The 23,215-nt window shown below is 37.8% G+C and overlaps 1 protein-coding gene across 10 annotated transcripts in view; it reads left to right on the forward strand.

Moving 5' to 3' along the window:
* The window catches only part of Npas3 (neuronal PAS domain protein 3), an 895,400-nt gene that overhangs the window by 113,410 nt on the left and 758,775 nt on the right, over nt 1–23,215 (forward strand). The window lies entirely within an intron of this gene.

Raw genomic sequence — 23,215 nt, forward strand, 5'->3', positions numbered from 1 at the left:
TGTAATGCTTTTGCTAAGAAGAAAGTTATTTTGTTTCCATAGTCCAACAGAAGTGTTCTAAAAAGGAACAAAAGTTATGCTTTCTAGGATATTGGTTGAAGCAACATTAACATCAAATTAAATTCTCCTATTGAAAAATGTAAAGCAGCATTAACATCCTTACATTATAGGTGTTAGTTTTCCTGAATATATTTTGCAAATATTCTTTGCTCTGTTTTTGTCTTTGTACTTTCTTTTTTGCTAGAATGTTATTTTTTGAGGCCGAAAGTGTCTCTTTTTATCCTTAAACTTCTTTCTGAACACAAGCTGGTGAGTTTTACTTTGATCCATTCCTCTTCCCTGGGTGTATAGCATCATTTTTGTTGTAATTTCCATTTTTAAAACAGGAAGTTCTTTACATATAACTGATGGCCACTCTCCAGTATGGGCACATTGTGGATTTTGGGATAATCTGGGAATGTTCCCTGCCTTCTAAGGTGCATTTCATAACTGTATGACTACATACTTATTTACTAAGGGCTCATCTCTGACTTTATTTATTGTTGATTTACTGTAGTCTAGGTCATGTTCTATTCTTCATAATTGGTGTAATTATAATGAAATATTGCTTATAATTCATTTTGTTCCAAAATTCCTTAAAAATTTAGTCATTTATTGTGACTCTTGGTGGCCAGGTTTCTATAATTTGTTAGTGATTTGTGATTTTGAAGTAATGTGTAGATTCTTTGAAGAAGGCTTTAGTTATAGGAGAGGGGTCCATCAAGGACATGTTAAAGCAGCAATTATTTGCATACCATTCAAAGAATGGCTGCCTGCAGTCACTGTGCATTAGTAATTAAACCATTTTCACTAGTGCTCAATTACCATCTGCTTAAAGGATGAGGTGGGTCAGGTGAGAAGGAGGAATATGAGCATGAGTGGAGCCATGAGGAGTTTGCTCTGTAGTAAGGCTTCTACTCCTCTAACCATAACAATCATAGCAAGGACTTTGTTTTACTCCCCCCCTCTCCAAATTAATGTTATTTGTAGTCAAGGTAGATGCAGTAGACAGCACAGCTGTGACTGCCAGAGAGAGTCACTAGGGGGATATTCATAACAAGGAAATATTGGCAAATAAATGATGAAGAAGGGAAGGAAATCCCCAAGATGTTAAATTGGAGCACTGTCACTGGGATGATTAATGGTGGTGTGTCTTATAGTGAGGATGCTTATCTGGATTTTCTTGAAACTATAGTGTACATTTAATAGCATCCATAAAAACACATGTGGTGTGTAAGCACACCAAGGAGAAAAGGCCCTGGGTTCAGATTTTAATTGCATGAGTGTGTATTTAATTCAACTCTTTAGCTTCTGATTATTAGACAGCTAGTGTTATATATTATTTATAGATTTGCTTGATTTATATATTGAGTATTATAAAACATTGTGTAGCTATCCTTGTGAGAGGACTAAAGATAGTTTGTCAAAAGCGTGATTGCTTTTCAATACTGTTGAGAGTGAAGATTATCAATAGAAGGGAAATGGTATTTGCCTAGCAGACAGGGCCACAATGGCCACAGGCCTAAACTTTCATCACTGGTAGGGCAGGGCAGGTTTTCACAGAGTCTATTATACTCACGAGTGTCCTACCTCAGTATCCCTACTTGTGAAATTACAAGTATTGTCATCATACCTGGGTCAAATATAGTAGGAGGAGTAGCTGTGTTGGAAAACAATCAAGCCATCACTCTCCTGGTTTGGTGGCATGAGTTATTACTTGCCTAGAGGCTTCCTTTGGCAACTTCAGCACTTACTTTCATCTTTGGGGAAGTTATATCACCTTTTAGAGTCTCAAAAATTACTAGTAGATATAGTAATAGCTCATATAAATAATATATAATCCTGTCTTCAATGAAATTTTAGTTCATAATACTGAAATGTCCTGTAAACTTTGGGTCACAAATAGGTGATATAGCCCAATTTAGTGACCAAGATTAGAATTTAAAGATAAGATTGAAGAGAATAGATGTTTAATATCTAATACCTATGTTTTTGTTGTTAAGGCCTGTTTCATTTGTATCTACTTGCCTGTGTGTGCATGCAACTTCACATGTGCATACTGGGTGATGGTGTGGTAAAATACATATCTCTGCATTTCACAGCCAAAAGGAACAAAAGCTGCTGTTAGAAAGTCAACTAGATCAACATAAACATAACATATAGAATAGGACAATGCCATTAAATATTCAGAGGACAATAAAATATCTTAAAAAGGCTAGTTCTTAGGAAAGGCCTCAGGGAGGAAGAGCTTGTGTTATTGAATCCCTCATATGCAGGGATGTGCTGGCACCTATGCAGATGAGAGCATCTTGACTGTATTTCTCATCTAAGTCCTTGGACTTGGAGACAATGTTTGCACCATGGAAGCTGGAAAGTTCTGCAGATCAGGTACCTTCCTCCTGTGGTTGGTAAGCAGTTACTAGCATATCACCACTCATACTCTTCCCAGATGTCACTGTGAGATTCTCTAATTACTGTATTAAACATGGTTTACATATTATGAATTCTTAAAATGTCTTTTAAATGATGTTAAAATTTCAATGCAAATAGGAATACAAAATCTGTTATCCTAATTGATTACTTCAAATATTTAAAAATAATGGTTATAGCTATATTACTTGCATTCCATGCTTATAGACTTTCCAGTTTAAAATTTTACATTGAGCTAGTGATATTGAGGGATTTTTGGCAAAGTGTAGAAATTTTTTAAATTATTAATCATGTTGCAAATATTTCAAAAGTCTCATTATTTTATATAAAGCACTGAAAACATTTGGTATTAATGCCACTTTTTTCTGTTCTTAACACTTTTTATAGATTACAATAAACAGTATCTCTACATTTTAGTAAATTCATCTATAAACCACTAGAATTGTTTTGGAGATGCCAATGTCTTTTAGAAATTGAAACAATTGTCACTCATTGTCCTGTTTTAAGCTATAAGAGTAAAAGCAACATGGTAGACCTGAAAAAGGGGAAGACAACTCCACAATAACTCAATAACTTAAACTTCAAGAAGCTTTCAAGCATGGGAGATGGCATGGTAGTGATAAGTCTATAGAATATCATGTGTATTGAGAATATTTGACCCAGGTAATGTAACAACACCTATAATTTTACAACTAGGGAAACTAAGACAGTAAGATTATGAATACCATGCCCTCTTGTGTTATATAGGTAGATCATGTCTCTAAAAAGGCTGGGATCAAGGTGTAACCCAGTGGTAGATATTTGCCTTGTATGTGTGAGACCTTTATTTGATACTAGAACTGAGGAAAATGATAATGAGGAACTAGATAAGAAACACAATCAGATGAGCCTCATAGCTTAAGTTGTATGCCAGCTTTAGAGTTGAATACCATGGTGGAAAGATTTGAGGAAAAATGGGATATCATTAAGGCTGTATTCACATCTTATTAGTACATAGAAAAGGGTAAATGAGAGGTATCTGGGATCCTTCGCCAGCATTGGCTAAGTGTATGCTGCACCATTACAGCAGGCATTGGCAGGATCAACTTTATGTTTTTTTTTTAAATTAATTAGTTTGTATTCAGCAAATACAGTCAATTTGGTATCATTGTTAAACTCATCCATGACCTACCCCCTCACAATGGCCCCTCCTTATTGATGTATATGGGTCATGCATTCTGGAGTTAGCCCACAGTAGGAGAAATGTCTCTGCATATCATGATCCAACATGTGGCTCTGACATTATTTCTGTCCCCTCTTCCACAAAATTTCCCTGAGCCATGTTGTGGTCATTTTTGGTCTACTTCAGTGATGAGGTGTTGGGGCTTCTGGGTCTGGAGTTGATTTTTCTCTGTGTTGATCTCCTTCACCCATGTGCTGGTACCTGGTTTGCTAAGAAAACAGCACCCTTGCTATTTTGCTAATTGTTCTTAGTTTCAGCTGGGGTCCTTTTGAGGTATGATGGGGTGGTTCTCTCCTTAGGTTCTAAATCTATCTGAAAAAGAGAAGCACATTCTCCAATGGAGAGTAAGTTAGCACCAGACAAATGAGATAACCCTTACTTTTTTATAGATAATTTAATAGGTGTAGGTCCTCTTGTAGCTCACGATTGGTGGTAGTTTGATATTGGAGAGTGGGCTTATGTTTGGATATGGTTTTGACTTGTTTCCCAGCTCCAGCTATGGATCTCATACCACTGAGGGGATCAGTTATCTGAATCAAGAGCAGTTGGTTCCCCACCATGGCTGTGTGCAACTATTGCACTTGTGTGAGCATCACGACAGGTTATTTGCTGTTAAGTAGGTTAGACCATGAGTTACTTGAACAGATATTGGTCATTTTTCCCCAGTCGCCCATGTAGACCTTCTGGCACTAGACAGGCTGACTGCCTAGGGACTGACTCTTCCAGCTTCCAGCCATGTCATTCCATTTTATGTGTCAACCACATAAGGTGTCTTCAGCATTAGGGTCTTACCACTAACCTTTGGTGGGTCATCAAGTACTCTAACAGAAATATGTGATTCTTTTAGGAAACATTGTAGGCCTCTCTGATCAAAAGCTCATTGTGGATGATAGCCACATGCCGGTGCTGGGAGTTACAGGTCAGTGCCCACTAAGAAAAGGAAGAAAAAGATAACTAATATAAAAGACTTAGAGAGAAAAGAAAGAGAGAGAGAGAGAGAAGATTAAGGTCAGTCTTCATCATACTCTCTCCAGTGTCTTGGGGTGTTTTTAGTTTTAGTTTTGTTTTGCTGATTTAGGGTCTCACTCTAGTTTAGGCTGGTCTCAAATTCACAGCAATCCTGTCTCTCCCTTCTGAGTACTGGGATTAAAGGTGTGAGTCAGGTCCCATTTTAAACAAGAGATTCAACGCTAGGGGTTCCTCATCTCAAAATTGCAACCATGATTGAGGAACTCTAATTGTGGTGTTTTTATTTGACTTAAACTTTTGCCACCTGAAACAGAAGAAGCTAATGGAAATCATTTTAACACTCTACCATGCCCTGAGTCTCTATTCTCCATGAAATCCATTCTGCCTACCTACCTGGTTAGAACTCCAAATTAGGGCCTCACCCACATGGTGTTACTGAATGCCCTGTCAGTGCACATCAGGTGCTATTAACTGATAACATTACTCTTCTCAGGACTCTGCATTTTAATAAGCCACTCCAAAGCAATGAATTCAAGTCAAGAGTTGTTCCCAGTAGAATCATTTCCGACACAGTGGCAGAGCCTGAGAAATTAATTTGTTGCTTAAAGAGTGACTTTTTTCTTCCTTGAAAATAACAAATCTAGAATCTATTCTAGTCAGTATAGTATTATGCCTGGTGTTGGCCAAGAAGCATAGATCTGGAAATGGGAAGATTTAGACACAAAGGGAAGGAATTGACAAAGTCCAAGGCAGAGTAAAGATGTCAAGAACCCACCAGTCATTATTGCTGTGTGATGCGTGGGTTCTAGCCACTCTCACATGCCTCTTCAGTTAATGAGGACAAGACATACACCCCATCACATGGGCTTCTGGGAGCATCTGGTCACCTATGTTGAATGGGAGGGAGAGACCAAGTAGCAGCAGTGAATTCTTTATCCTGATTGATAGCTATCATATGATCCTTTCCTTTATGCTGTGATTATGAGCTAGCTATTTTCTTTTTGAGGCAAGCCCAACAGACTGCCTCTTTTTAATGCACACACATTCGAGAGAGAGAGAGAGAGAATTGGTGTACCAGGGCCTCTAGCCACTGCAGTTGAACTCCAGATGTGTGTGCCCCCTTTTGCATGTGTGACTTTGTGTGTTTACATCACTGTGCCTCTGGCTTACATGGGACCAGGGGGTTAAACATGAGTCATTAGGCTTTGCAGATAAGTGCCTTACCTGCTAAGCTGTCTCTCCAGCCTGAGCTGGCTACTTTTTAATCACAACTTTTATGTAGTAGTATTTTGTCATTGCTATAAGTAGTTAAACGTCCTGAAAATGAATCTGGCTTGATTCTAGCTTTACAACTATATATCGACCATGGGACAGATGCTAGTAAACTCTTGAAGCATTTATTTTTTCCCCTCTAACATGGGAAGAGACATGTTATCTCATAGTGTTTTGGAGGACTAAGGTTATAAAGATGATGATAATTACAAACATTATCTTTTACCACATAGTAATGTCAGGTACTAGGCTATTTGTTTGCCATGTCATTTATTTTTAGAAACCTCTCAGTAAACTTGGGCATTAATCAAACTTATTCCCACCACTGTACAGACAGCTGAAGATGCTCCAGGTGAAGAAGGAAGAATGCATCATCTATATTTTCCTTTTTGCTATCAGCAATAGTGGTAACAGAGAGCATGTGCCTCACAAAGCCTCAAATATTGACAATTGGCCATTTAAAGAACATGTTTGCTGACCTTTCCATTTGACTTCAGGCAGTCTGACTTTAGAGCCTATGACGTAAAACACAGAAGCACTTACAGTGTTTGGCATGTACCAAGTATCCACTAAATGAGTACTACTTTGTTACTCATAACTTAGGTTATAACTGTTCACCTCAGAGTTTCTGTCTGCAATATGTCAGTAAAAAGTATCTAACCTCCATCAGGTTTAGCCATTTTGACTATGGAGAGATCTTGAAGAACTTCCAAAAGGATAATACTCTCAATTGTGTTACTATCTCTCTTGCAATATATATGATATAAGTTCTTGTTTCAGAACAGTCAAAATAGAGTTTAAGTATAGGGTTCCATAAAAGAAAGATTGTGAATTTTAGGGACGATGCAGGAATAATTTCATGTTCTAAAAACTTCATATTTTTAGGAAACTGAAGCAAATATCTTTTTGATTTAAAGTATATAAAATATTGTGGAAGTACTGTTTGACATAAGGATATGATGATCTATGTCATTAAAATTGTTTACATGTAGAGTATGTATAATACAGAAAATATACCAGGATTTATTTTTTAACAAGGAAATAATTAACACACCTCTGCTAATACTCCTACCAATCTTAAAGAAATAAAATTATGGTTTCAGTTTACTCTACTTAGAATGTACATTTCCATATCTTTCTCCTTGCTCAGAAAATGACCTTGGGTTTGTATTACCTTGGAGCTTGTAGGCCTCTAAGTCATGTTGTAGCTATTTCTTTCATGTGGACCAGTCAAAGCTCTGGATTGACAAATGTGGTTCCTAGACTAGTTACCTTATAATATTTTATCCTCTTCAAAGAAAATAGTTCTTTTACAATATAGATGGGATGAATTTTAATTCTGTAGCAACAAATTTAAGTAAAAACCATCCCTATCATTTGTGTTTGTTCCACTCTTTAGGTAGCCACTAATAACAATGTCATGTCTGTTCTTACAATCTTCAGTAGAATTGCATTTATATGACATCTGCCTTTGTAGATATTTATTCATATGGGCAGGAATGTTCCTGAACACATCTACAAATGCTTCACTAAGAAGTTTCTGGAGCCAAGTTTTCAGGAGAAGCTGGAAACTGTATGGTCAACTTCCACATGGATTCTTTCTTCTGCAGAGCTTTCATTTCTGGCATGAAACTTAACTTTTTTTGGGGGGGGGTATTTTGTGTCAAGTGTTTGGAATTGTATCATTTTTTTCTAGGTAGGGTCTTAGTGTAGCCTAGGCTGAACTATAATTCAAAAAATTCACTATGTAGTCTCTGGCTGGCCTCAAATTCATAGCTATTCTCTTACCTCAGCCTCCTGAGTACTAGAATTAAAGGTGTGTGCCATCATTCCTTGATATCACTGGTTTTTATGGGGAGCTTTAAATCCTTCTAGTAAGAACCCTTGATGTACTCATTAGTGATAATATTTTCAGCAGAAAAAAATACTTCCTTTCCAGGTCAGTGTCCATTTTTATCAATAGCTAGAACATCATTTAAATGGGAAAATAGTTGTACAAGTTAGAGAATAAATATAATGCTGAGTAGAGTGTGGTGGGTTGCAGAATCATATGCCCTCTTAAGATCCAGACACAATATGTATTTATAGAAGAAGGAACTGCTAAGTGATTACATACGTTTTGGGGCTGCTTTTCAGACTCATTTATTCACATGAACATCTGCTGAATCCTTCTGTAGGTTGTTTAAAAAGAGAATTTTATATACTGTTCTTGATATTGAGACGTTTAGATCTAGTTTTCAAAGCAATGAGAAGGCTGTGTTCCCCCCACCCCACACTTCCCAAGGATTTTGGTGCAGTCTCCATAATGAGCAGTTTTCTATTGACCAATTAGAGACCTGTGTGATGCATATATCACTGAGTCTTTGAAATTGAGTGCTTGAGTTTATATCACTACATGTACTATCATTACATCATATTTAAAACCTAATTTTTCTTTCCCTCCTTCAGCTCTGTTGTAAAGGATCCCTGGGCCTCACTCTTTTCTTTGCTTGTTCTTAAGTGTTTCCAATGAACAGCGGCCTGTTTCTCTTGCTAGCAATTCTCATTACTTCACTTGCATATCTACCGATGCAAACTTTTATAACAGCATCATTTCCTTGACTATTGCCTGTCAGGGATGCTTATGGTGAGTTGCTGCCAACTGCTTGTCTTGGCTTTGAATAAACCCAACCATTTTGGTGATGATTCTTTTTGCTTTCCTCCAAACTCCACTAAAAAAGACTATTTTAAGGGTGAAATTGTGTTAGCATGGCTGTATCAAGCACATAGTCTCCTGTCCTTGGGGGCTATCTGGACATACTTGTACAGCATTCAGAGTCCTTGGTGAGGCCCCATTACTCATGTTCAGGGGATACAACATGTTTTTCCAGGGACTTCCTTCCTACTAGCTGGTGCCAGAGGTGGAGGGGTTTCATCCCCTGGAGAAACTCACCAGGCATCCGAAGTCATGCATTACTGTCACATGATTCAGGTTACCACATTTTTATAAGGGGAGGTTTGGAACTGCATTCTATGAGGATGAGGGTGGAGGGCAGGGTTGTTCCTGGAGCTCTTGTAAAATTCATGATTGATAAATTCAAGATTGTTTACCTTTTTTTCTCAATACTGCTGGTCCAGAGCTAGTAACAATTTACATGAGACTGGTAGAAATAAAAATGCTTATTTTTAAATTATCATGGTATTTGTGAAATGCGTCAGGAAAGAGAAGGCTAGAAAACTAAAATATGGATCAGGTGACTTAATAGAGTCAGAGAGAAGAAGAGAGAATGAATATGCCAGGCTCTCCAGCCACTGCAAACAAACTCCAGACATGTGTACTACCTTGTGTATCTGGCTTATGTGGGTACAGTGAATTGAACCTGAGTCCTTAGACTTCCCAGGCAAACACGTTTACTGCTAATCCATCTCTCTAGCCATGGATCAGCTTCTTTTAAGTAGAGCATATTTCTGTAAGGATATGTTGGTGTGATTTGTTCACTAGCATGAAGAATAGTGTAACTGGGTTTGTTTGGGAGAGATTTTTCAGGAAAGAAATTCTTGCTTTGTTGGCATCTTCCAAGGGAGAAACTTTTAGATCCAGACAGCAAAGGGTCAATATGACTGTGTTTATTTGGTGTCTAAAGGCAACACTCACTGAGGCCAAACTCTTTCACCAAGTTGAGCCCTCTGGGGATAACAGAAGCTTTGTATCTTGCAGTGAAGTGATCTTTCAGTCTCACCATTTCTGTGCTGGCTGGTTTTCCATACATAGTCATACAGATGAAGCTGAAGTGAGAAGGAAAGAGTAAATCTTACAAATAATAGTGTTTTGTGGTCTTCAGGTATTCTTGTGATTGATACAACCACCAATGATGGTAAAGTCGACAAGAATCTGATTTTGTACTTGAAAATGGAGGCCCAGAGAGGTTAGGTAATTTGATAGTCCACACAATCAGTAAGGTGCAATCTAGTTACTACATATATGAGAGAAAATCCGGTTTGTGAACTTTTCACCTGGGTGGCTTGGCCTTTGAAGCTGGGAGATACTTTACCTCAGAAATACATCTGTCCTCTCTTTAAGGATGGTCTATTGTAATCTAGTCCTACAAAAGATAATACCCCAGGGAGCTTACAGCCATCCATAGGGAGAAGGGAACATCAGTCATTTAAAGACATGTGTTTAGTATCCTTTGTGTGTGAAGCTGTGTGCACAGTCCCGCAGGCTGCCCACTCCCACAAGTGGAACTCCCACAAGTTCTTACACCACAATTATTATTTAGAAATATGTGGAGCTCAGCTTTTTATCTCCTTCTTGCCAAATTTCAGTTTTATTTTCAAACTCCATACATTCCAACATGTGTTCTATTTTACTTTAGACTCCACATGTAACAACCAACAAATTTTGAAGCATGTCCATGGAAATCCCCAATTAACCCTCAAAGAACCTTTTGAACTGTATTTTATCTCTGTTTTGCATAGAATAAAACAAACCCTGGTGTCAGAGCTGTGGTGTGACAAGGTTGGTCAGCAAATCCAAAGCTTTATATCTTCCATGCAAGGCTTTCTACAGCCTGTGCAGTCACTCCTGCAAGACAGACTGTAGCTTCTCCTCCAGAAGGTCTTTCCTCCTTGCACTCACTAGGTTTGTTTCTTTTAAATCTTCATTTCTGTGGCCATTCAGACTCACTATGCCTCTCTTGCCTCAGATATCCTGTTTGCAGCTTTTAGAAAGATATTCTTTCTCTTCCCATGTCCTAATTCAGGGAATTATTTTATGCCTAGATTGTTACAAGGGCTCTACTTGGTGTTACATCCTTTCTTGAGCCATGTGATCACATAGATATATACTTTAGCTCTCCTGTATTCTGTTGCCATGCTAAGAAGTATAGAACTTCCTTTCTGAGCTACCTATAAATTGTTACTACATTGAGTATTGTTTTCAACCTCTTTCCTCACTTAGTAATTGGTTGCTCATTTTCCTTGCATGACATCTATAATATTAGCTTAGTGTCCTAGCCACTGGTCTTGTTTCAGTCTCCCTTGCATCCTCCCCTCTCTCCAGGACTTCCCACCTCCTCTCTGTGAAACACAGCCACGGCTCTTTTACTGGCATCTTGCCTTCATTTCCCCTTCTATGGAGTATATGAAAGCTAATGTTTTCCACAATGGCTTCTCTGTGTTTGACAAGACTAAGGGAACATTTTGGAAAAGGAATAGAAATAAGGCAAGGGTTAGAGGATGGTGAGGAGTGCTTTGGAATGCTGTCTTCTGAATATAAAGTGGCCCTTGCAGTCATGACCTCACAACGACTGTCTTTACCTGTACAATACCTGTACAATGTGGGGCCCATGAACATTACATCATGAATGGTGGAGGAGGGCAAAAAAGCATAACATTATCAAAATAGATGAGGAACTAGTTGGAAAGAAGGGGTTCAGTGGAAAAGGTTTGGGGCAGAGGGAGTGAAAGTGATGTAGGGATAATAATTAAAATATTGATTACATGTATAAAAATGTCAATAAAATGTTAAACAAGATTGTATTTCATAAAATATGTTCTTATTTTAAAAAGAATGGAGAATTCCATGTAGTCTGTTAGATGGTAATCAATGCTGTGGAAGTAAAATAAGGTTAAGAAGGAATGGGGGGGGGGGGCTAGAGAGATGGCTTAACAGTTAAGACACTTGTCCATAAAGCCAAAGTCTGAGGTTTGATTCCCCAGGACTCACATAAGCCAGATGCACAAGGTGGCACATGTGTCTGGAATTTGTTTGCAGTGGCTAGAGGCCTTGGATAGAGGCATATGCATATTCTCTCTCTCGCAAATAAATGAATAGATAAAAATAAAATGTTTATTAAAAAGAAGAAAAACCAGAAGGTATTGGAAATACTGGGATAAGGTGGATTGTTTGTCGTTTCCAATGAGTGAGGCTCCATCTAAAAGAAGTGAGGGAGGGAGACTGTTAGCTAGACAGAAGAAAATAGTCCAGGTACAAAGAGTATTCACTACAAAAACTCTGAAATTAGTTTCCAGTGGGTCCAGAGTGTGTGGATGAGCAAGAAAAACCATGGCAGCAGACAGGCTAGGCAGGTGACAGGAGCTATCAGGTAGGGAAAGGCCTTGGCTTTTATTCTATTTGCTAGAAAAGAGAATCAGCTCGGCATATGCTTCATGGGATAGGGGTGAGAGTAGGTATCCTCCCTCAGGGAACCTTCCATAGCTTCAGTAGCTCAGAGAGAGTTTGGTTTCTGTTATACTTTGAAGGAAGGCATGACAGGATTTCCTGATAGATGGAATAAATGGGAAGAATAAGACAAAGAAAATGAAGTCAATATTGAATCAAGTTTAAATCCTATGATATAAGGTCTTCTTTCATTGTGCCGTACTCATTATTATATGCAAATAAATATTTCCAGAAACCCAGACACTTAGAAATAAGGTATGAAATATAGTTTTAAAAGTTGAATAATAGAGAATATATATACACATATATATACACACATATGTATATATGTGTGTGTATTTCATTCTCTTTCCTCTTATGCATGCATGTATGTATGTGAATGTATGTGTGTGTATGTTTATAAGATTATGCGTTCCTTTAAAATATTTACCTAGTAACTCCACAAACTGTTTTTAAGGTCCTTGCTGAAGGATGTGATTATCTTGTGTCTTTATGGTGCTGAGTGCATTTGGAACACTTTGAGGTAGTGAATGAATGCTCAGGCTCTGCTGGGAATCTGACATAATCAAGCCCTCCTACTATTCCTTATTAGCGGGGCAATCTTGAATAAATTACATATGCTCTCTACATTTCTCACTTTACTCATAGTTTCCTATACCATGGAATTGCAAGAGCTCCTAAGTGTAAACTCCTCAGAATAATGCCTGGCACATACTAAGGGCTCAAATAGTACTTACCATTGCAAGGTAGGTGCTCTGGAAAAATAGTTGAAGGATATTTTACTTTCAGAGTGACTCTCTCACCCCACTCCTTAACTATCTCTCAAGATTGTCAAAGACACAGATCAATAAAAGTGAATAAGGTCCCATATTAGGTCTTGTTTTCATGATGGTAATTAAAAATAACATACAGAGTTGTGCTGTGATCAGTCTCATTACTGCTTCTCTATAGAGATGGTGGTGGAGGCTGGCCAGCAGTCTTTCTAGGTGCATTTGATTGACAGACTGGCAAATAGCATTTAAATATCTAACACACAAAAAGATCAGTGTTTTCTTATTATTTTTAGCTTAAATGTTGAATGTGTATTAAAATGAGAAAAATAATTTTCAGGATAGATATGATTTTGCTAGTACATAAAAGCAAGGAGATCACATCAAGGAGGGAATCATATTTTTTGCCCAAATACAGGAAATTACTATTTTTTCCTCCATGTTTATATTTTGATACCTAATATCTCTTGCTTTTTTTTTTTTCATTGTGTGTGGTTGTTTCTTTTATCCCCTGTATGATAGGTAGCTCGCTTGGCCTCCCAACCCAGGAAGGAGTGGCGCCTTGCTGCTGTGGAACTCACATGGGTTTCTTAGTGTCAGAAGGGTTTGAGGAGAAGCTTGGCTCTGCTTTCACTATGCCTAGCACTTCAGTGGGCACTCAGGCTTGGTCTTAGCTTAGTATTCCTGATCCTATTCGATATGTCCTCCATAGCCATGCAAGCAGTGACTGTCAGTGAATAACAGGTAAATATTGGACTAGGAAGATTTTGGATTCACTCTGTGGATCATTATTTGAAAGTAGCATGCCATCAATCCAGCTCAGTCATGATTGTAGCACTTGGTATAGGGATTCAGAGAATCAAGCATCACTGGAAAGCTGAGGTTGTCTTCTTTTGCTGTACCTGGGCTGTATCATGTAGTGATGGATAAGCTATAGCTATACATTGGGTAAAATTATTGTCTAGCACAGTATGAATGCAAAATCTTTAATGAGAATATACTTTCCTCCCTATTCTCAAAAGGTGTTTTGTCATATGTAGATATAAACTTACTAAAGTATATTAAATATAAGTATATTAAAATTTTGAGGTACATAATAGCATGGATACTTGTCTCAAAAACCTTTTTTAATATGGAATATAGACAGCAGGTGGAGAGTAAAATTTTGGCTTTATTAGTATGTGCTTTAAAGATGTAATTTCAGATTCTGTCTATTTTCCTATGTTTGTTTTATAATATCTAATGAATATTACTTACCCACATGACACATTTATCTAGAAGGTTGGACCATAGTTGATTTTCTGTCAAGTGACTCTGACCCAGTCATTGAACCTTGTGATAAATTAATGACTTATCATCGTTAAGAGCAATACTGTTATCATCACTAGTAATTAATATTTTTAGCATCCATAAAGAAATACAAATGAAATGGGAAAAGACATAAATGAGATTGGATAGAAAAGCATTTCTACAGTGACACATGGCTATCAAGAGGAATGGATAAACTATGATTATGCTATTTATGTATTTCAGTAGAAACTCTCGTCAACGATCAAATAGACCATTCCATAAGGTTCTCATATGTCAAACCCTTTCGAATAAATCTTATACTTGAAACTTTTGATTGTGGTGACCTATCCAAATAGTTAGAAATGTCCCTGGGAAGATGGACCCAGTTGATAAAGGGCTTGTTGTGCAAATATAAGGACTTGAGTTTGTATCCTTAGTACATACATAAAATGCCGGCTGTGGTGGCATGTGACTGTAATGCCAGTTCTGGGAAGGTGGAGAAAGGAGAATCCCTGGGACATGCTGGCTAACTTTTCTAGCTGAATTGATGAGTCCTGGATTCAGAGTTAGACCCCGTCTCTAAAATAAACAAACAGGTGGATGAGCAATTGAGGAAGATACCTGATGCTAACCTTTGATCTCTCCATACTCATACACATGCATATATATATATACACTTCGCACACATACAAACATGCATATACACCACATACACATGCACATAAAGAATAATTTGAGGGGCTGAACATATAGCTTATCAGTTAAGTACTTGCCTATGAAGCCTAAGGATCCCAGTTTGAGGCTTGATTCCCCAGGATACATGTTAGCCAGATGCAAAAGGGGGCATATGCATCTGGAGTTCATTTGCAGTGGCTGGAAGCCCTGGCGTGCCCATTCTCTCTCTCTTTCTCTCTGCCTCTTTCTCTGTATGTTGCTCTCAAATAAATAAATAAAAATATTCAAAAAAGAATAATTTTAGGGCTGGAGAGATTGCTTTGCTTAGTGGTTGACAGCACTTTCTTAAAAAGCCTAGTGGCTTGGGCTAGATTTTGCAGTACCCACATAAAGCCATATGCACAAAGTGGCTCATGTGTTTAGAGTTTGTTTGCAGTGGCAAGAAGGCCTGGTATGCCCATACTCTGTCTCTCTCTATTTTCCTCTCTCAAATAAATAAAATATTTTAAAAAATTATGTCAAAACTATATACAATAATTAAGATAAGCAACCAGTAACTTCAATGGAAAGTCAAGTCCTTTGTATATTCTAGAGATATTAGGGTAAAAAGACATTTTATGACATTTTAATTTGCTTAATTAGGTGAATATATGCTGTAGTATACAGCCTCACGTTCCTGGGATGAACCTACAGACCAGGCACATTTATGGGAAGAAGGGATTTATTAAAGCAGGGGAAATTCCACATTGGCAGAAGAAACTGGCCTGCTTTCAAAACAGGTCCAATCAGAGAGAGAGAGAGAGAACGAGCGAGCGAGAGAGAGAGAGAGAGAGCCAGAAGCCACCACAAGTAAGTACACTTCCAGAACTCCAGGCAAATCTCAGATACTTCGCATATCTTTAGACTGGAATTTCATATTACCTCCACACCTTAGGGCTGGAACCCAAGGTCCATCCAGAGATACGTCTTCCAGCCAGGTGGCTATAGATCTAAGTTACAAACTTTAATAAAATCCTGAATATGTTGGGTGCCATCTATTTAAACTATCACACATGCCAATGTTGCTTTTTTATCACACATAAACCACTAAAGTGACAAAATCTATATGCTACATATTGAATAATGCCTTAGTTTTTGTAGACTATTAAACCCATGTAACCTAGTCAAAACAGAGCCCCAAATCATCTTATTCTAAAATTATTTGAATAAAAACTAAATTATAAAGTAATTCTACTAATTATGGATTTAAATTACATGTTTCCGTGAAAGTTCTGAAGTAGAGTTTCTGTGTTGATATCTTTAAATGGATGTTTCAATTTTTCTTTTAAATGAGCAGTGGCAAAGATTAATATTTTTGCTCTGTAATTGTAATATTCTGGACTCGTTGAATAAATTCCCCTCACTTCTGAAAGGGAAATATTTAAAATTTCATTTTGAAATTGATCTCATTTAAACAAGTATGAGTCACAAAGCAAGATATTAGAAATTGTTGTATTAAGTTGTAGCTCAGTAATAGAGTGCTAGCCTAGCATATGCAGGGCTTTTTGCCTTATTATTGAAAAAATGCATGAATCACTGTATTATATTTTGAAATTTAGGTAACCTATAACATGAACATGAAAAAATTATGAATTGACAATGTAACCTAATAAAAGTGACACTCTCCAAAGAGCAGTGTGGTCTAGCATACTCATTCTCTTTCTCTAATGGACCCAGGACCTGATTTGGATTAGGTTTCAAGTGAACATGTGTTAGGTGGACTCACCCTAACCCTGAATGCGAATGGTATTTCATTGCACCACAGTACTAGAACACAATTCCTCATAAATCTATGTTTGACAATGAGCTGTCAGGGGATACTATGGGTCAGGATGGAATTGGCAGGGTATGTGGGAACAAGCTCACATGGCCTAGGGTAGCAGAGCCAGTATCTTTAGGCCTGTGGTTTTCTGGACATTATGAATAATGAATTCATTGATAAATCTCTCTGTCTCTATCTATGTAGCTATCTATTTCTCTGAGGCAGGCACCCTGGCTTCAGTTTTCATTTATGTAGACTTGTGATCTGGGTTTTAATTATTTTACTTATGAGAAAATATGCATTAGTTTTCTAAGCCACCCAATAATTTCTAAAATTTAGACAAAACATAGACTGTCATTTATCTTCTAGCAGGAAATAGAATGATGGAGATAAGGGTTATCTAAAATATGGTGACACTATTGCTAATGTTTACTATGCTATCTGAGACCCCCTGGACAGTGTGGGGTTGCAGTCAGGTTCACATTGCTGGTAGAAATCACTCAACCAAGAGTATCTTGTGGGCAAAAGGAGGTTTATTTTGGCTTATAGGCTCAAGTGGGAAGCTCCACGATGGGAGGAAAATGATGATGTGAACAGAGGGTGGACATCACCCCCTGGCCAACATAAGGTAGACAACAGCAACAGGAGGTATGCCAAACACTGGCAAGGGGACACTGGCTATAATACCCAATAAGCCCAACCCCCAAAATACACCTCCTCTAGGACATGTTAATTCCCAACTCTCTATCAGCTGGAAGCCTAGCATTCAGAACACCTAAGTTTATGGGGGATACCTGAATCAAACCACCACATTCTGCCCCTAGCCCCCAAAACCTGATAACCATATATAATGTAAAATGCAAATCATTCACTCCAACTTTTATTTCCCCATATTTTAAATATATTTTAGTGATTTACTTATCTGAGAGACAGAGAGAGTCAGAGAGAGAGAGAGAGAGAGAGAAAGAAAGAAAGGGAGAGAATGGGCGTGCCATTGCCTCTAGCCATTGCAAATGAACTCCACATGCCTGGGCCCCATTGTGCATCTGTCTTATCTGGGACCTGAAGAACTGAACCAGGATCCTTTAGCATTTCCACTGGGTCTCCATTGTTATCCACAGTTCATCCTCATGGCTCCATGGGGTCTCCATGCAGCCAACCAGCAAACCTGCTTCACACTGCCCATGGCCATTTCAAAAACACAAGACCATGTTGTAAACTCAATGACTCTCTCTTTCCTGCATTTCTTATACTCTACAATAGCAGGTAGGGTACCGATTTGTTAATCCAGGAGGTAATAAAGCAGACTTTGAAGACTAGGACACTCCATGAGCCTCCAAGCCCCTTCAAAAGAGTCTACATTCTTCCTATTGCCCCAGTGCAGGTCAGCTGGTCCAATCTCAATGGTTGTAATCTCTCAATTGCAGCTGAATGGGCAGCAGTTCACCCAAAGATATTTTTGTGTGTGTGTGTGCCATATCCTTCTGCTCATACCAGTTCATTTCTACACAAGTCAACCCTGCACAGCTTCTAAGGACACAGGCATAACAGCAATCTTTTCACACAGTCTCTAGCCCAGTCCAAGCAAAGCTCTTTCTCACCCTCATAAACCAAACCTCGCAGTCCATAATTCTTACTGCATTCAGGTCTTTCACCTTTGACTAGAATAGTCCATCAAGCTGTTCTTACAGCACTACAGGGCATCTCTTAGGCCAAGGTTTCAAATCCTTCCATCTTCCTCTAGAGTATCAGGTCGAAAAGGCCCAAGCCACACAGTCACATGTGTAGCAGCAATCCCACCCCTTGGTACTACCTTACTGTTGCAGTCAGGTTCGCATTGCCGGTAGAAATCAACCAACTAAGAGCAGCTTGTGGGAAAAAGAGGTTTATTTTGGCTTATAGGCTCGAGGGGAAACTCCATGATGGTAGGGGAAAATGATGGCATGAACAGCGGTTTTACATCACTCTGTGGCCCACAACGGGTGGACAACTTGAACAGGACAGAGTGCCAAACACTAGCAAGGGGACACTGTCTCTAATACCCATAAGCCTGACCCCAAAAATACATTGCCTTCAGGAGGTGTTAATTTCAAAATCTCCATCAGCTGGGTACTTAACATTCAGAATACATAAGTTTATGGGGGACCTCTGAATCAAAGCACCACATGTGGTGAGTTTTATTTAGGAAAATGGAATCAATTATAACATTTGAAGTCATTTGTCTCCCTTTGAGGTATAAATATTTATTTATTGAGGACATACTGAGCTATGTGGTATTCTGCAGCCAGTCCAAGTCTCAAGAAAACTAAGACAGCAGTAGAAATGATAGATGGAACAATTGACCATCTAGTTGTTATGTCATGAGTGCCTACCAAGCACTCTTGGTGTATTGTTCTAGGTGAGAAGCTGTGAACAGGATGTATAGACTTTTCATAACATGAGGTTTATATGCAATTGAGAGGGGCACACAGTATGCAGATACATACTGACTTTCAAAAGTTATGCACTTATGAAGGCAAAAGGACAGAGCATAACAGGTGGTTTTGATATAAGACACACAAGTTAAATTCCTGAAGATGGCCTGAGTCCTACAGGTCTGTGAAAGCCCTGAAAGGTGGAGCCTGTTGTTATGGATAAAGTCAGAAGTATTCATAGAGAAGATAGATCTTGAAGCTAATCCTTGAAGGGTAAGAATGAATGAGCCTGCTTGTATATGGAAAATTGATTCAAGAGTATTTAGGCTTGACTAGAAAGGGACAAGGTTGATATGAACTTGATGAAGAAGAAAAGAATTTAGATTGAGCATTTTACACACTTTCAACATACAGAAATTCTAGGATCTAAAAAAAATGGAATGTGTGGTATAAGCAAGCTTTTGTGTTTGTGTGGAGTGTGTGTTAATAAGCCAGATGCTTATATATATATATATATATATATATATATATATATATATATATATATATATTAACAGTGAAGCAAGACTATAAAGAGTTTCTGTCTGCAAGCATGAACTACTTCAAGATTTATTTAAGGGCTTCTGTATGAACTCAGAGTGCTGTAGAGGAGTCATGTCATCTGACCCATGAACATTGTTTGCTGACTAGAAAGTGTGAGAAACACTGCTCCAGGTCCTTCATGGTAACTGTAGTTTACAGGATAACCTACATTTTTTTTAACAGAACTTAATCTCATATATATGTATTGATAGAGGACCAGAAACAACTGGAAGACTATTGGGCTTGCATTGATAGTTAAAAATGGTTTACAGGTAGATTATCATAAGACATGGCCAATGTTTAATTTACATGTTACACATAAGAAAAAATGCACATTACTGTTACAGGAATAGTACATAGCTGGTGATCATCAAATGGATGATCAACTCCATGTTTGAAATAAGATGGTGCTGTGCATCGAGGTGCCCATCACATCTAGCACATGCTTGTTCTGGGTGGTGTTGCATGAAAGCACAGCATTCCTTAAAATCAAGTCACCCTGTGAGAACCATGGGGGTGGTTTGCTAATGATGGAGTGAGCTTGTGCAATTAGTATTCATTATTTGAGCACTGCCATATTGAGGGGAGGCTTCTCTAAAACTCATCTGATCTGTTGTTTATGAACTTCAAGATTCATGCTCTCATTAACTCTATTCCCTCCACGTACATGAAGGAAACAAATCTTCCTTTAATCACCATTTCCTCAGAACTTGTAACTAAAGTATTGTAGTTTCTGCTTCAATATCCAAACCATACTTGAGAGATGTTCCATTGTACAGGAGATTGGTTTTTATCTTTTAAACCATAAGAGTACTTTGATCACTGGGACACTAGAGTTCCAGGGATAACCTAGCTTTTGAAGGAATTGTGACAGAAAGATTTTAAAGTTGTGTGAGTAAAACACATACTGCACTTACTATTATATTTGATGTTGGATTTTTCAAAGTCTCTGGTGTGTGGGATTTTATAGGGCATATTGCATTTTATTAAACTGTGTGACTTTAAAGGACAAGAGTATGTGCTCCTTAAAAGAGAAAACAGATTTGATTAGTAGCATTTTGTTAAGTATCTTAGCTCACATCATCTTAATATGTTTGATTTCTTTTGGTGATTCACACTTTAGTTTCATATCTAATGTTGCAAAAGTATTCATGACCTGAGTTTTCAAGATGTGTCCCATATGTACTGCCTCTTCTCTCATCTTGGCTCTTGAAACTGATATCACCAATGCCGAGCTCTATAGTTAGAGCTTGCCGGGGTGTTTCTAGTCCACCTGGCAGTCATGCTGCTGGATAAAGGAATGTAATAGCCAGGATGCTGAATGTTAGACAGCTGCACTGGCAAGAGAGGAAGAACTTATAAATTAATTTGTGTGAAATGTTTGGTAAAGGAAGCACAGATAAAAATGAATGCTAACAATTAGTTTGTGAATTTAGTCAACCATTATCAGACTACTTTTAAAGCCCATAAACATATATTTTATTTAAGAAGTTTTAGCATATTAAGACTTAGTCTAATATTTTGTTAAATGCAGTAGTAGATTGCATTGAAATAAAAAGTAATTAGTTTGAATATCAGTGTCAGTTGTATGTCTGTTTCTGTAATAATCAGCATTATCCTTTAACATCTTTAGCCAATGAAACTATCACACAAGTTTTGTCAATAATATCCATTTTACTACTTTCCATTACTTTCATCAAATTTGAAATACCACTAGTTAAGGCAAAAGATATCATGTTTTATATTTCTATCATAACTTCTTCTAATTCTCAAAAAATGGCAAGAAAACCAAGTTTTAATGTTTTATAGCTAGGCAATTTGTAATGAGAAGAAGCTGATAAAAAGTAAAACCTTGTACCTCAAGGAACAAGATATACTGTGTTGGAAGCTAAGCTGTTCTTGAAAAGCCTCTGGGGATTTTCTTCCCAAGATGCCAGTTTACCAGTTCCAAATACAAGAGTTGATAATCGAAATTGGAATTATTTACTAGGCTTTTGTGGTATTTGTTCACAATATTTACCTTCCCAAATCGATTCCACATAATCCTTATATAACAATCCTTCCCTCATTTCTGGAAGACATATAGATAATGTGGTACTTATATGGAGGCTTCCATGTCACTGAAAACCTGATTTTGCCTTAGTTGAATGGAGCAGCAAGATTATATTAGCATAGACTTTGGGACATTTGCGTTCCCATAGGGCATAGAATGTAGCTGATATGACATGACTTGCTTTCAACAGTTGTTTCAACAAGATATCCTTCATATACAATATACTAAGCTGAAAGGCATGACTGAGTAATGTTAGCAAGAAACACTGTTGGCAAAATTCTTGACTTTCATCTTTATCTGATTAATCCAAAGCAATGTGATACTTACAAGAAAGCATTTTCAACTCAATATATGTGATAGAATAATTATTCCTTTAAATGTCTATAACTTCACAAGTGCTGCTTTTGGAGTGGAAATTTTTGTCCTATAGAAATTTTCCAGAAATATTTAGGGTTTGAAGTATCTGGTATATAGAGGCAATATAATATTCATGTTGAAACATTCTGAGCACTTACTAGGCACCAGGCACTCTGTTAGGCACAGAGATATGATAGCAGATAAAACAGGAAAAGGTATAGACACTCGTGTTTACGTTCCTATGAGGTTCCAGGCAATATGCAAGTGGGTCAATGACAGAAATGTGAGAGAGTGGAGAGCGCTGTGGTGATAACAGTAAGAAAGTGTGCGGGAAGCAGTGAACAAGGCCTAGAAGGTGTCTGAGACAGTTGAGTAGATGCCATGGGTAGGCCATTTGAAAGCCATTAGATACTCCTGCCAGGTCAGCCTCTGTGTTGTCAGAGTGGGCTCGACTCAGTGTGGTTTCTTCTTGTTCCCTGTGCTTGCTTTCTTTGTAAAGTCATGTGGTATACTTTATACCATTCTGCTGTCTGGTGGGGATGTTCTCTGATCCCACTGGATGACAAGTGCTATGAATTCTTTTTTTTAAAGAAAGCCCAAAATCAAGTTTCTATAAATATTTAAAATTGCACCTTATCAACAAATTGTGTTTTTTAAATGTTTAAAGGTGTAAAGGAAAGCTTTCCTACTCTAAAAATGGCATTTTACTAATTTACTAATTAACACTTTTCTTCTGCTTAGCACTTTTCAGGACCTGATTTAATTACAGTTTCTAGTACCTTAAATAGTGTTTTAAAGTGAGTCAGTGTTGCTTTGCTGAAAACATTGCAGCAAAGGGAATTTTGCCCCCTCTGGCTTCAGTTTATATGAAATAGATAATTTATCTTTCCTGCTGGAGCACTTGCTGAGGATCCAGGTAGTTCTGCTGCTTGCAGAATGGAGCTGTGACTAACGAAGGACATAGTAGGTGGACCTTCATTTCACAATCCCTATCCACTGAGCACTTCTTTAATGATGTACTAGTAGTTTTGTTTAGACACTGCCTAGAAATAAAGTGGAGGAAGCTCTGATTCTCTGATTTCTTCCAAATTTGGAGGAGACTATATTGTAATTGCTCCCCAAATCTTAACATTCTTCATTTTGGAAAGGTGCCTGCAATGTAATAAATGTAGAGTCAT

The sequence above is a fragment of the Jaculus jaculus genome, chromosome 7, assembly GCF_020740685.1.
Source record: "Jaculus jaculus isolate mJacJac1 chromosome 7, mJacJac1.mat.Y.cur, whole genome shotgun sequence".
Lineage (NCBI taxonomy): Eukaryota > Metazoa > Chordata > Mammalia > Rodentia > Dipodidae > Jaculus > Jaculus jaculus.